Here is a 14931-nt window from a genome sequence, read left to right on the forward strand (position 1 = left end):
TTCCAGATCCAAACCACGACTGTTCTGGACAAAGGACACCTTGTCCAACATTCTGACGGAAGATCACCAAAAGTAAGAAACATTTTATGATGCTATTTCTAATATCTGTCGTTCATGTGAACTGGTCGTCGGCGCCCAAGTGTTTCTGGCTATTGTGGCTACGCTAATATAACGCTATATTGTGTTTTCGCTGTAAAACACTTGATAAATCGGAAATATTGTCTGGAATCACAAGATGCCTGTCTTTCAATTGCTGTACACTATGTATTTTTCAGAAATGTTTTATGATGAGTAATTAGGTATTTGACGTTGGTGTCTGTAAATATTATGGCTGCTTTCGGTGCAATTTCTGATTGTAGCTGAAATGTAAACTATGATTTATACCTGAAATATGCAAATTTTTCGAACAAAACATATGCTATACAATAAATATGTTATCAGACTGTCATCTGATGAAGTTGTTTCTTGGTTAGTGGCTATTTATATCTTTATTTGGTCGAATTTGTGATAGCTACTGATGGAGTAAAAAACTGATGGAGTAAGAAAAGTGGTGTCTTTTGCTAACGTGGTTAGCTAATAGATTTACATATTGTGTCTTCCCTGTAAAACATTTTAAAAATCGGACATGTTGGCTGGATTCACAAGATGTGTACCTTTCATATGCTGTATTGGACTTGTTAATGTGTGAAAGTTAAATATTTAAAAAAAATATATTTTGAATTTCGCGCCCTGCACTTGAGCTGGATGTTGTCATAAGTGTACCGGTGTCGGGCTGCACCCCAAACAGGTTAAAGCTCCGTAGTGAGACGTAATGTGCCGAGGCTCTTGGGCAGGATGGCGTTGACATCACCTCCACACAGTTAAAGCTCCGTAGTGAGACGTAATGTGCCGAGGCTCTTGGGCAGGATGGCGTTGACATCACCTCCACACAGTTAAAGCTCCGTAGTGAGACGTAATGTGCCGAGGCTCTTGGGCAGGAAGGCGTTGACATCACCTCCACACAGTTAAAGCTCCGTAGTGAGATGTAATGTGCCGAGGCTCTTGGGCAGGAAGGCGTTGACATCACCTCCACACAGTTAAAGCTCCGTAGTGAGACGTAATGTGCCGAGGCTCTTGGGCAGGAAGGCGTTGACATCACCTCCACACAGTTAAAGCTCCGTAGTGAGACGTAATGTGCCGAGGCTCTTGGGCAGGATGGCGTTTGTCTCACCATGAACATGTAGCTCCACTGTGGGTCATTGAGCGTGGCCTCCATCATGAACAACTCTACCGTCTGAGATGGGGGATGCGTCAGGAACTTGGTCAGGGGCTCCATGGACGGACGGACGGACGGACGGACGGACGGACGGACGGACGGACGGACGGTCGGTCGGTGAGTGAGTGAGTGAGTGAGTGAGTGAGTGAGTGAGTGAGTGAGTGAGTGAGTGAGTGAGTGAGTGAGTGAGTGAGTGAGTGAGTGAGTGAGTGAGTGAGTGAGTGAGTGAGTGACATTAAAACCTTCATTCCAAATCAAAATTCCATACCTAAAACCTTGATGTTGGACAAAATGACCTGAATGGACTATTACTACTAAGGACTATCAAGAAAAAAAAATCTAACAAACCAAAACCTGCAGAAGAAACACAGGGGAACCTGGAAATACCACCCCCCCCCCCCCCCCCCCCCCCCCCCCACCCCCCCCCCCCCCCCCCAGCATTGAACACACCCAGGTCCCACAGCTGCACTGCTCTCCATCATTGAGAGGGATACATTCACAGAGCTGGAGAGAGACATGGTGGAGCTCAGAGAGCTAATCCACACAATCCAGACAGAACAAACCCACAAAACAGGCCAGCACAACAACAACAACCCCCCCCCCCCCCCTCCCCCAACAAGACCTGGAGGGCAGAAGGTGGAGCTGGATGGCTGTGAGAGAGCTGGCTGCTCTACAGACTGAGGTGAGAGAACTTAAAGAGGCACACATGGCACTGAGTTAAGAGGTGAGAAAACGGAGGTGTGACACAGAGAGCCCGACGCTCCCCCAGAGAAGCCGGCAGAACAGCCCACCTCAGGCCCGGACCACAACCTCAACACCACAATGGGACAGACAACACAGGACCCACCAACCCAACCTCCTCCTAACAGCCCTCTTGTTAGCTCCCCCGATAGCCCTCCTGAACCCCCCCCCCCCACATCCACTGAGGACACACAAAAGCCAGAGATTGCGCTCCTTATTGACTCAAATGGCAAATACATTCAAGAGGATAAACTTTTTCCCAAACACAGAGTGGCTAAACTCTGGTGCCCAAACACTAGGCATGCCCTGGAGCTGTTGTCAGAGGACAAACACTAGGCATGCCCTGGAGCTGTTGTCAGAGGACAAACACTAGGCATGCCCTGGAGCTGTTGTCAGAGGACAAACACTAGGCATGCCCTGGAGCTGTTGTCAGAGGACAGCCTAGGGTCCCCCAGCCACATCATAATTCACACGGGCACAAATGACCTGAGGGCCAACAGGAAAGGGTGGCAACAGCACTTAAGGGAGTGATTGAAAAACCTCTTCTACTTTCCCCAACACACAAGTGGTTATTTCCATCCTGCTACCACGAAAATACTTTCACTCTGCCACCATACAGCGGGTGAATGCAAGCATTTCGCAAGACTGTGCCTCAAAATCTAATGTATACCTGGCCCACCACTCCACCCTGGACTTGAACAGCCTTAACGACCAGGTCCACCTCTACAAGGCAGCAATCCCAACTTTTGCCAGGACCCTGAAGGACGTCACTCTCAACCGTAGCCCCAGCACCTTACACTGGAGCAACAGAGCAAAGGACACCCCGCCCAGACCAGCGAGACACCCTCCCAGACCTGCAAGACCCCCTCCCGAAGGACCTTCACTGAGTGAACCTACACTAAGAGGACCTACAGCCAGACCACAGCATCACCAGCCACACCCCAACCAGTTAAGACCACCCCAAGCAAACTCTGGCCTCACCCTATATAGGCCTCCCCTTACCAGACCTATGCCCCTTCTGCCCACCCCATGCCCCGCACCCCTGCAGCAAGGACCTCAACATGACAGAGGACATATGCCCAGGCCGTGATCAAAGCAACAGGCCTAACCCCCACTATTACGCACGCCCAGGCTCCATCCTGCGACCTAAAAGGTATGTATGAGATGCTCAACATGCTCTGCTCACACCTACTGTGATGGTCCGGGCCTAAACCACACAAAAACACCACTAGACACTATGGAACGCAAAGCTTTTACTGTCTCATCCTGGAATATACAAGGTCTGAGGTCATCTGCCTTTGGCCTAAAGAGCAGGAACCCAGACTTCATCAAAGAAATTGGAAGTACAGACATTGTCATTCTACAAAAAACCTGGTATAAAGGAGACGGACCCACTGGTTACCCTCTAGGTTATAGAGAGCTGGTAGTCCCATCCACCAAACTACCAGGTGTGAAACAGGAAAGAGCCTCAGGGGGTATGCTAATTTGGTATAGAGCAGACCTAACTCACTCTATTAAATTAGTCAAAACAGGAACATTTTACATCTGGCTAGAAATTAATAAGGAAAATATCTCAACAGAGAAAAATGTACAGCTTCTCCATCCTAGAGAGGGAGATCAACAATTGCCAGGCTCAGGGACATGTACTAGTCTGTGGCGACAAGAAGCCAACACCCTCAGCACGCAAGGGGACAAACACCTACCTGGAAGTGACAGCATTCCCTCCCCCATATGCCCCCTAGACACAACTATGACAACATAACCACCAAAAACGGGTCACAACTCCGGCAGTTCTGTTATACGCTGGGTATGTACACAGTCAATGGTAGGCTTTGAGGGGACTGCTATGGTAGGTATACCTATAACTCATCTCTTGGCAGTAATACTGTAGACTGCTTTATCACTGATCTCAACCTAAAGTCTCTTAGAGCGTTCAGGGGCAGCCCACTGACACCCCTATCAGATCACAGCAAAATCACACACTACTTGATCAGAGCTATGCTCAATCCTGAGGCATCAAAGCCAAATGAACTGAATCATATTAAGAAATGCTATTGCTGGAATAAAAATAGTGTGGAAATCTACCCAAAAAAGAATTAGGCAACAAAATTCAATCCTTTATAGACAATTTCCTGGACAAAAGGTTTCACTGTAATAGTGAAAGTGTAAACTTGGCAGTAGAAAACCTAAACAGTATATTTGACCTCTACTCTTCCCTATCAAATCTAAAAATGTCAAGCAGACAACCTAATAAAAGTAACAACAATGACAAATGGTTTGATGAAGAATGCAAAAACCTAAGAAAGAAATTGAGAAACCTATCCAACTATAAACATAGAGACCCAGAAAACCTGAGCCTATGCCTTCATTATTGTGAATCACTAAAACAATACAGAAATACACTACAGAAAAAGAAGGAACAGCACGTCACAAATCAGCTCAATCTAATTGAAGAATCCATAGAATCTAACCACTTCTGGGAACATTGGAAAACTCTAAATAAACAACAACACGAAGAGTTGTCTATCCAAAATGGAGATGTATGGGTAAACCACTTCCCCAATCTTTTTGGCCCTATAACAAAGAACAAACAGCAAAAACATATATGTGATCAAATACAAATCTTAGAATCAAGGGCTCCCGAGTGGCGCAGCGGTCTAAGGCACTGCATCTCAGTCCTAGAGGCATCCTTTTTTATGCGAATCACATTTTTATTTGGCGTACCCCCGACGGCATTTATTTGGCGTACCCCCGACGGCACAAAAAACGATATATACCTCGGCCTAAACATCAGAGCCACAGGTAACTTCCACAAAGCTGTGAACGATCTGAGAGACAAGGCAAGAAGAGTTTTCTACGCCATCAAAAGGAACATAAAATTCGACATACCAATTAAGATCTGGCTAAAAATACTTCAATCAGTTTTAGAATCCATTTCCCTTCATGATTGTGAGGTCTGGGATCTGCTCACCAACCAAGAATTCACAAAATGGGACAAACACCAAATTGAGACACTGCATGCAGAATTCGGCAAAAATATCCTGCGTATACAATGTAATACACCAAATAATGCATACAGAACAGAATTAGGCCGATACCCACTAATTCTCAAAATCCAGAAAAGAGCAGTTCAATTATACAACCACCTAAAAGGAAGTGATTCCCAAACCTTCCATAACAAAGCTACCACCTACAGAGTGATGAACCTGGAGAAGAGCCCCCTAAGCAAACTGGTGCTGGGGCTCTGTTCACAAACACAAACAGACCCCACAGAGCCCCAGGACAGCAACACAATTAGACCCAACCAAATCATGAGAAAACAAAAATATATTTACGTGACACATTGGAAAGAATTTACAAAAAAACAGAGCAAACTAGAATGCTATTTGGCCCTAAACAGAGAGTACACAGTGGCAGAATACCTGACCACTGTGACTGACCCAAAATTAAGGAAATATTTGACTATGTACAGACTCAGTGGGCATAGCCTTGCTATTGGGAAAGGCCGCCGAAGGCAGACCTGGCTCTCAAGAGAAGACAGGCTATGTGTACACTGCCCATAAAATGTTGTAACTTCCTAACCTGCCAAATGTAGGGCCATATTAGAGACACATATTTCCCTCAGATTACACAGACCCACAAAGAATTCGAAAACAAATCAAATTTTCCTGAACAGGAAAAAAATGGAACATTGGTTAAACAAACAGGTATAATTGTGCTTTCCTCTGTATCCCTCCCTCTACCTCTCTCTGTCCCTCCTCATCCCACTCTCCCCTACTCACTATTTCTTCATCATCCAAATCTCTCCCCGTCACCCCTCTTCCCTCTGTATCCCTCCCTACACACTCAACCTCCTCATCCTCTTGCCCTTTCTAACGGTTTTCCTGTGTGTTTGACCTGGTGGCCGCGGTGGCCTTGATGTCAGGCCCCTCAAAGAGAAGAGGAGAAGCAGTCGAACAGAGGGACAATTTACACGTTATTACCACTAGATTTAAGGAGCGGAGAAAGAGGAAGACAAAATGAGAAGATAATGGATGCTGTTTGTGCAGAGGTTGGCAGGCACCGCATAACCTTTTCTGTCCCTTTACAAGGTTATCTGTCAGAGAGATAACAAGAGGCGAGACGGTGGCTTTGCTACTGGCTCTTCTCTCTGGCTGGCGCCTAATTAATCATTAATTGTAATATGGACACTCACTTCTCATGTAGAGCAGGCCACACTGAGGTGATGTCAGGGTGTGTGTGTCAAGGACTCATCCTGTGTGTTCATACTCACACAGCCATAGCTGCGCTTGCCTCCCTTGTGGGTGATCACCACCACCACAGGTGTTGCTGAGAGAGAGACAGAGAGAGAGAGATTCAATGAATAGGAGTATATACAGTTGAAGTCGGACGTTTACATACACCTCAGCCAAATACATTTAAACTCAGTTTTTCACAATTCCTGACATTTAATCCTAGTAAAAATTCCCTGTTTTAGGTCAGTTAGGATCACCACTTAATTTTAAGAATCTGAAATGTCAGAATAATAGTAGAGAGAATGATTTATTTCAGATTATATTTATTTTATCACATTCCCAGTGGGTCAGAAGTTTACATACACTCAATTAGTATTTGGTAGCATTGCCTTTAAATTGTTCAACTTTGGTCAAACGTTTCGGGTAGCATTCCACAAGCTTCCCACAATAAGTTGGGTGAATTTTGGCCCATTCCTCCTGACAGAGCTGGTGTAACTGAGTCAGGTTTGTCGGCCTCCTTGCTCGCACATGCTTTTTCAGTTCTGCCCACAAATTTTCTATGGGATTGAGGTCAGGGCTTTGTGATGGCCACTCCAATACCTTGACTTTGTTGTCCTTAAACCATTTTGCCACAACTTTGGAAGTATGCTTGGGGTCATTGTTCATTTGATAGACCCATTTGCGGCCAAGCTTTAACTTCCTGACTGATGTCTTGAGATGTTGCTTCAATATATCCACATACTTTTCCTACCTCATGATGCCATCTATTATTTGAAGTGCACCAGTCCCTCCTGCAGCAAAGCACCCCTACAACATGATGCTGCCACCCCTGTGCTTCACGGTTGGGATTGTGTTCTTCAGCTTGCAAGCCGCCCCCTTTTTCCTCCAAACATAACAATGGTCATTTTGGCCAAACAGTTCTATTTTTGTTTCATTAGACCAGAGGACATTTCTCCAAAAAGTATGATCTTTGTCCCCATGTACAGCTGCAAACCATAGTCTGGTTTTTTATGGCGGTTTTGCGGCCTTTCAGGTTATGTCGATGTAGGACTCGTTTTACTGTGGATATAGATACATTTGTACCTGTTTCCTCCAGCATTTTCACAAGGTCCTTTGCTGTTGTTCTGTGATTGATTTACACCTCCAATTGACTCAAATGATATCAATTAGCCTATCAGAAACTTCTAAAGCCATGACATCATTTTCTGGAATTTTCCAAGCTGTTTAAAGGCACAGTCAACTTAGTGTATGTAAACTTCTGACCCACTGGAATTGTGATACAGTGAATTATAAGTGAAATAATCTGTCTGTAAACAATTGTTGGAAAAATGACTTGTGCCATGCACAAATGAGATGTCCTAACCGACTTGCCAAAACTATAGTTTGTTAACAAGAAATTTGTGGAGTGGTTGAAAAACGAGTTTTAATGACTCCAACCTAAGTGTATGCAAACTTCTGACTTCAACTGTATTTTACTTTATAAGAACGGAATGCTAAATTAAGGCTACCAAGCTTGCTAGGACAAAGAGATACAACTTCAATTAGCAATGACGTGTGAAGTGTGAGGTTTCAAAGCCCTTGAGCCCAACAATGGCAGGAGAATCACATGCACAGGGCTTTGAAGCCGCCTCCCGCTGTTCAGAAGTAATTAAAATACACTACCATCTGTATGTAAAAAAATGATAAGGCAAGAACAGAGTACAAAATGAAGCTCCTTATGGAAAATCAAGAGACACTTTTTGCTGACTGTTATAAAACTGGGAACGTAAGCAACTAAATCTTCCACACAAACCATCCCCTGGCATGGCACAGTGCTATATTAACACACAACCCCTCTGTTAACTTCTTTGGTATAGGGGGCAGCATTTTCACTTTTGGATGAATTTCGTGCCCATAGGGAACTGCCTCCTACTCTGTCCCACATGCTAATATATGCATATTATTATTACTATTGGCTAGAAAACACTCTGACGTTTCTAAAACTGTTTGAATGATGTCTGTGAGTATAACAGAACTCATATGGCAGGTAAAAACCTGAGAAAAAATCCAAACCGGAAGTGAAAAATCTGAGAGTGGTCGTTGTTAAAGTCATCGCCTGTTCAATTCCCTGTAATATATGGATCTGTTTGCACTTCATACGCCTTCCACTAGATGTCAACAGTCAGTAGAACGTGGAATGAAGCTTATGCTGTGTTGTGGGACCGGATGGGAGGGGAATGAGTCAGTGGTCTGGCAGATTGCCAGTTCTTGGTCACGTGCTTTCCTCATTATATCGTCTTGCGTTCCATTACTTATAGAGACTGAAAAGAATTCTCCGGTTGGAACCTTATTGGATATAAATGATAATAACATCCTGAAGATTGATTCTCTACTTACTTTGACCAGTTTATTCGACCTGGAATATAACTTTTTGAAGTTTTCGTCCGACGTTTGCCTGCATCTGCGCGAGCGTTTGGACACGTGCACTACACATGCTAGTAAAATTAGCTAATTGGACATAAGTAATGGACATTATCGAACAAAACAACGATTTATTGTGGAACTAGGATTCCTGGCACTGCATTCTGATGAAGATAATCAAAGGTAAGGGAATATTTATGATGTAATTTTGTATTTCTGTTGACTCCAACATGGCGGAGAAATGTTGTTACTATCTGAGCGCCGTCTCAGATTATTGCATGGTGTGCTTTTTACGTAAAGTTTTTTTTTAAATCTGACACAGCGGTTGCATTAGGAACAAGTGTATCTTTAATTATATGTAAAACATGTATCTTTCATCAAAGTTTATGATGAGTATTTCTGTTATTTGACGTGGCTCTCTGTAATTACTCCGGATATTTTGGAGGCATTTCTGAACATGGCGCCAATGTAAACCGAGATTTGTGGATATAAATATGCACATTATCGAACAAAACATAAATGTATTGTGTAACATGATGTCATATGAGTGTCATCTGATGAAGATGTTCAAAGGTTAGTGATTAATTTTATCTCTATTTCTGGTTTGTGTTACTACTATCTATTGCTGGGAAAATGGCTATGTTTTTCTGTGGCTATGTACTGAGCTAACATAATTTTTTGTGTTTGTGCTTTCCCCGTAAATCCTTTTTGAAATCAGACATGTTGGCTGGATTCACAACATGTGTAGCTTTAATTTGGTGTCTTTCATGTGTGATTTCATGAAAGATTGATTTTTATAGTAATATATTTGAATTTGGCGCGCTACATTTTTTCTGAATTTTGGCCAAGTGGGGCGCTACCGTCCCACCTATCCTAGAGAGGTTTTAAGACGGGTGGAAACTCAGGATATTAGACATTGACATTGAGGAGGAGTCAGCAAATGTGAACGTGTACAAATCTGGAACATTAAGGGTACAGAGAAACCCCAAATAGTTTAAGCTGGACTTTCACATTATCAAAGAGATAGCTCAGCAGGATAAGCTCTTTCTTGAGAAAGATACCCCCACAACGAGCATGTCAGACCAGACCTCTTCATTAAACAACCCCACAGACGAGCAACCCCAAGCGGAAAGTCAACCTCCCAGCACAGAGTACTACTCCCTCATTGAAATGAAGGATGAATTCACACAGCTGGATGTAAGTCAGGTGGAGCTGGAACAGGAGGTGAACACAGCAACACCCTCCACAGCAACCCACCCAAGCCCCCACCATTTCTTCTCCGCAATGCAATCTGGTTTCAAAGCTGGTCATTGGTGCACCTCAGCCACGCTCAAGGTCCTAAACGATATCATAACCGCCATCGATAAGAGACATTACTCTGCAGCCGTATTCATCGACCTGGCCAAGGCTTTCGACTCTGTCAATCACCACATTCTTATTGGCAGACTCGACAGCGTTGGTTTCTCAAATGATTGCCTCGCCTGGTTTACCAACTACTTCTCTGATAGAGTTCAGTGTGTCAAATAGGAGGGCTTGTTGTCCGGACCATTGGTAGTCTCTATGGGTGTGCCACAGGGTTCAATTCTCGGGCCGACTCTCTTCTCTGTATACATCAATGATGTCGCTCTTGCTGCTGGTGATTCTCTGATCTACCTCTACGCAGACGACACCATTCTGTATACTTCTGGCCCCTCTTTGGACACTGTGTTAACTAACCTCCAGATGAGCTTCAATGCCATACAACTCTCCTTCCGTGGCCTCCAACTGCTGTTAAATACTTGCACATTCTACTTGCACATTCATCTTCTGCACATCTACCATTCCAGGGTTTAATTGCTATATTGTAATTACTTCGCCACCATGGTCTATTTATTGCCTTAACTCCCTTATCTTATCTCATTTGCAATCACTGTATATAGACTTTTTTGTTTTCTTTTTTTTACTGTATTATTGACTGTATGTTTTGTTTATTCCATGTGTAATGCTGTGTTGTTTGTTGGCCAGGTCGCAGTTGCAAATGAGAAAAAGTAGGAAAACAGAGCACTAGAGGAGAGGATCAGACTGCTGGAGGAGAGGGTGAGGGGAATAGCGTGTGACAGAGAACAACCCATTAGAGAGGTGGCCACCCCCGCAGAGAAGCCAGTAGAACAGCCCGCCTCAGCTCCATACAAAAGTCTTGGCACCATGGCAGAACAGTCCACCCCAGACCTTGACCATAGCGTCAACATCACAGCAGAACAGACAAATGAAATACCCCAAGCCCAGGGGATCCCACCCCCTCTGAGCACCCTCCCTGTCAGCCACCCTGATAGCCCTCCTGACAACAGCCCCACACCCACTGAGGACATACAAAAGACACAGATTGTACTCCTTATGGACTCAAACGGGAAATATATACAAGAAAATAAACTTTTTCCCAAACACAGAGTGTCTAAACTCTGATGTCCAAACACCCAGCGCACCCTAGACCTTCTGTCTGAGGACCAACTAGGGTCACCCAGCCACATAATAATACACACAAGCACAAACGACCTGAGAGCACAGCAGGAAATGGTGGCCACAGCACTCAAGGGAGTGATTGAAAAAGCTTCTTCTACTTTCCCCAATGCACAAGTGGTTATCTCCACCTTGCTACCACGAAAAGACCATACAGCGAGAAAACGCAAGTATTTCCCGTGACTGTGCCTCAAAACCAAATGTTTACCTGACCACCCCTCCACCCTGAACTTGAACAGCCTTTACGACCAGGTCCACCCATGCAAGTGCCCACCTTCGCCCACACCCTAAAGGACATCGCCTTCAAACGCAGCCCCAACAATTCACACAGGAGCAACGGATCAATAGACACCCCGTCCAGAACAGCACGACACTCTCCCAGACCTGCGGGACCCCCCGGACCTACACACAGAGGATCCACGCCGAGAGGACCCACATCCAGACCACAGCACCACCAACCACATCCCCCACCCAAACAAATCAATACCCCCCTAAACCAACCATGTCCACACCCCATATAGGCCCCCTCAGATCAGACCTATGCCCCTCCTGCCCATCCCATGACCCTCACTCCCGCAAAGAGGGCCTCAACATGGAAGTCACATGAGCAGGCAAACAGGTCCGACCCCCACTCTTATACTAGCCCAATCCAATGGCATGTACCAGATGCTCAGCAGGCTCTGCTCACACTTACTGGCCTGAGGCCAAACCACACTGTAATAGTCATATGTGTAAACATACTGAATTATAATTGGATGCATTTTACTGCCGTATCACACTGCGCTATGATTGGTTAAGACCACCCAGGTGGTGAGGTCATCTTCGGTTGTTCATGGTATGAGACATGTGAACATGCCAGTTATAGCTAGCTAATAAAGGGCTACGTTTTGAAATATCCTGTCGTACTGCGATTTCTTATTTTGTACAAAGTGTGCAAAACAAGACACACACAACCAACAACATTGGACACTTTTTGGAACACAAAGCCTTCACCATCTCATCCTGGAAAATCCAAGGCCTGAGGTCATCTGCCTTTGGCCTAAAGAGCAGGAACCTGGAATTCACTAAATAATTCAGAAATACAGACATTTTCATCCTACAAGAAACATGATATAGAGGAGACGGACCCACTGGTTGCCCTCCAGTTTTCAGGGAGCTGGTAGTCCCATCCACCAAACTACCAGGTGTGGAACAGGGAAGGGACTCAGGTGGTATGCTAATTTGGTATAGAGCACACCTAACTCACTCTATTAAATTTGTCAAAACAGGAACATTTTACATTTGGCAAGAAATTCAAAAGGAAATTATCTGAACAGAGAAAAACATTCTGTGTGCTACCGACAGTACATCCCCCTACTAGAATCCCCATACTTTAATGAAGACAGCTTCTCCATCCTGGAGGGGGAAATCAATCATTTCCAGGCCCAGGGACATGTACTAGTCTGTGGCGACCTAAATGCCAGAACCGGACAAGAACCCGACACCCTCAGCACACAGGGGGACAAACACCTGCCTGGAGGTGACAGCATTCCTCCCCCATATGCCCCCCTAGGCACAACTACGACAACATAACCAACAAAAACTGCTGTCACAACTGCTGCAGCTCTGTCACAGGCTGGGTGTGTACACAGTCAATGGTAGGATTAGAGGGGACTCCTATGGTAGGTACACCTATAGCTCATCTCTTGGCAGTAGTACTGTAGACTACTTTATCACTGACCTAAACCCAGAGTCCCTTAGAGCGTTCAAGGTCAGCCCACTGACACCCCTATCAGATCACAGCAAAATCACAGTCTACTTGAACAGAGCAATACTCAACCTTGAGGCATCAAAGCCAAAGGAACTGAACAATATTAAGAAATGCTATAGATGGAAGGAATGTAGTGTGGAAACCTACCCATAAACAATTAGGCAAAAACAAATTCAATCCCTTTTTATACAACTTCCTGGACAAAACGTTCCACTGTAATTGTCAGGTATGCGTAAATGGCTGTAAGAGAGTTAGGTGCAGGAGAGCAGATATTGGGATATTGGTGCAAACACCGGGGCCTCACTGCGGTGACGGTCAGCGCCAAATTTCTGGCGCTGTACGGCGCGCTGAAGGTGGACATGAGCGGCGTCACATGTTTCTTCCGTGCGCCGGAACCAGTCGTCCACCGCAGGAGCCTCGGTCTGACTCTGATGCCAAGGAGCCAGAACTGGCTGATACCCCAATACACACTGGAAGGGAGAAAGGTTAGTGGAGGAGTGGTGGAGCGAGTTCTGGGCCATCTCTGCCCAGGATACGAACGCCACCCACTCCCCCGGCCGGTCCTGGCAATAAGAACTCTTTCCACCTGCCCGTTACTCTCGGGGTGAAAACCTGAGGTAAGACTGACCGAGAACCCCAGACATTCCATGAACGCCTTCCAGACCCTTGACGTGAACTCGGGACCCCAATCAGACACTATATCCTCAGGCACCCCGTAGTGCCGGAAGACGTGTGTAAACAGGGCCTCCGCCATTTGTAGGGCCGTAGGGAGACCGGGCAAAGGGAGGAGACGACAGGACTTAGAAAAACGATCCACAACGACCAGGATCGTGGTGTTACCCTGTGAAGGTGGAAGATCGGTTAGGAAATCCACCGACAGGTGCCACCACGGCCGTTGTGGAACGGGTAAGGGTTGTAACTTACCTCTGGGAAGGTGTCTAGGAGCCTTGCACTGGGCGCACACCGAGCAGGAGGAAACATAAACCCTCACATCCTTAGCTAAAGTGGGCCACCAGTACTTCCCCTAAGACAGCGCACCGTCCGACCGATCCCAGGATGACCAGAGGATGGTGACGTGTGAGCCCAATAGATCAGCCGGTCGCGGACAGCAGACGGAACGTACAGACGCCCAGCTGGACACTAACGGGGAGCGGCTCTGCACGTGACGCCCACTCAATGTCCGCGTTCAGCTCCCACACTACCAGCGCCACCAGGCAGGAGGGTGGGAGTGGGATCCACTCCCACCCTCCTGTCATACAGCCGGGACAATGCGTCTGCCTTAACGTTCTGGGAGCCTGGTCTGTCCAGATGAGAAAAGGGTGTTTAGCCCCCTCAAGCCAATGTCTCCACGCCTTCAAAGCCCTGACGACAGCCAACAACTCCCGGTCCCCCGCGTCATAGTTTCGCTCCACCGGGCTGAGCTTCCTCGAGAAGAAAGCACAGGGACGGAGCTTCGGTGGCGTACCCGAGCGCTGAGAGAGCACAGCTCCTATCCCAGCCTCGGACACGTCCACCTCCACTATGAACGCCAAAGAGGGATCCGGATGAGCCAGCACGGGAGCCGAGGTAAACAGAGCCCTCAGGTGACTAAAAGCCCTGTCCGCCTCAGCTGTCTACTGCAAGCGCACCGGGTCCCCCTTCAGCAGTGAGGTAATGGGAGCCGCTACCTGAACAAAACCTTGGATAAACCTCCGGTAGAAGTTGGCAAACCCTAAGAACCGCTGCACTTTCTTTACCATGGTGGGAGTCGGCCAATTACACACGGCTGCAATGCGGTCACTCTCCATCTCCACCCCTGAGGTGGAAATGCGATACCCTAGGAAGGAGACGGACTGTTGAAAGAACAGGCATTTCTCAGCCTTGGCGGACAGGTTATGCTCCAACAGTCGACCAAGCACCTTGCGCACCAAGGACACATGCTCGGCGCGTGTAGCGGAGAATATCAGAATGTCATCAATATACACCACAACACCCTGCCCGTGCAGGTCCCTGAAAATCTCGTCTACAAAGGCGTGGAAGACTGATGGAGCATTCATCAACCCGTATGACATGAC

The 14931-nt window shown here is 46.2% G+C and overlaps 1 pseudogene; it reads right to left on the reverse strand.

Moving 5' to 3' along the window:
* Positions 1–14931, reverse strand: part of LOC120046012 — a 107771-nt pseudogene that overhangs the window by 67270 nt on the left and 25570 nt on the right.

The sequence above is a fragment of the Salvelinus namaycush genome, chromosome 4 (assembly GCF_016432855.1).
Source record: "Salvelinus namaycush isolate Seneca chromosome 4, SaNama_1.0, whole genome shotgun sequence".
Classification (NCBI taxonomy): domain Eukaryota; kingdom Metazoa; phylum Chordata; class Actinopteri; order Salmoniformes; family Salmonidae; genus Salvelinus; species Salvelinus namaycush.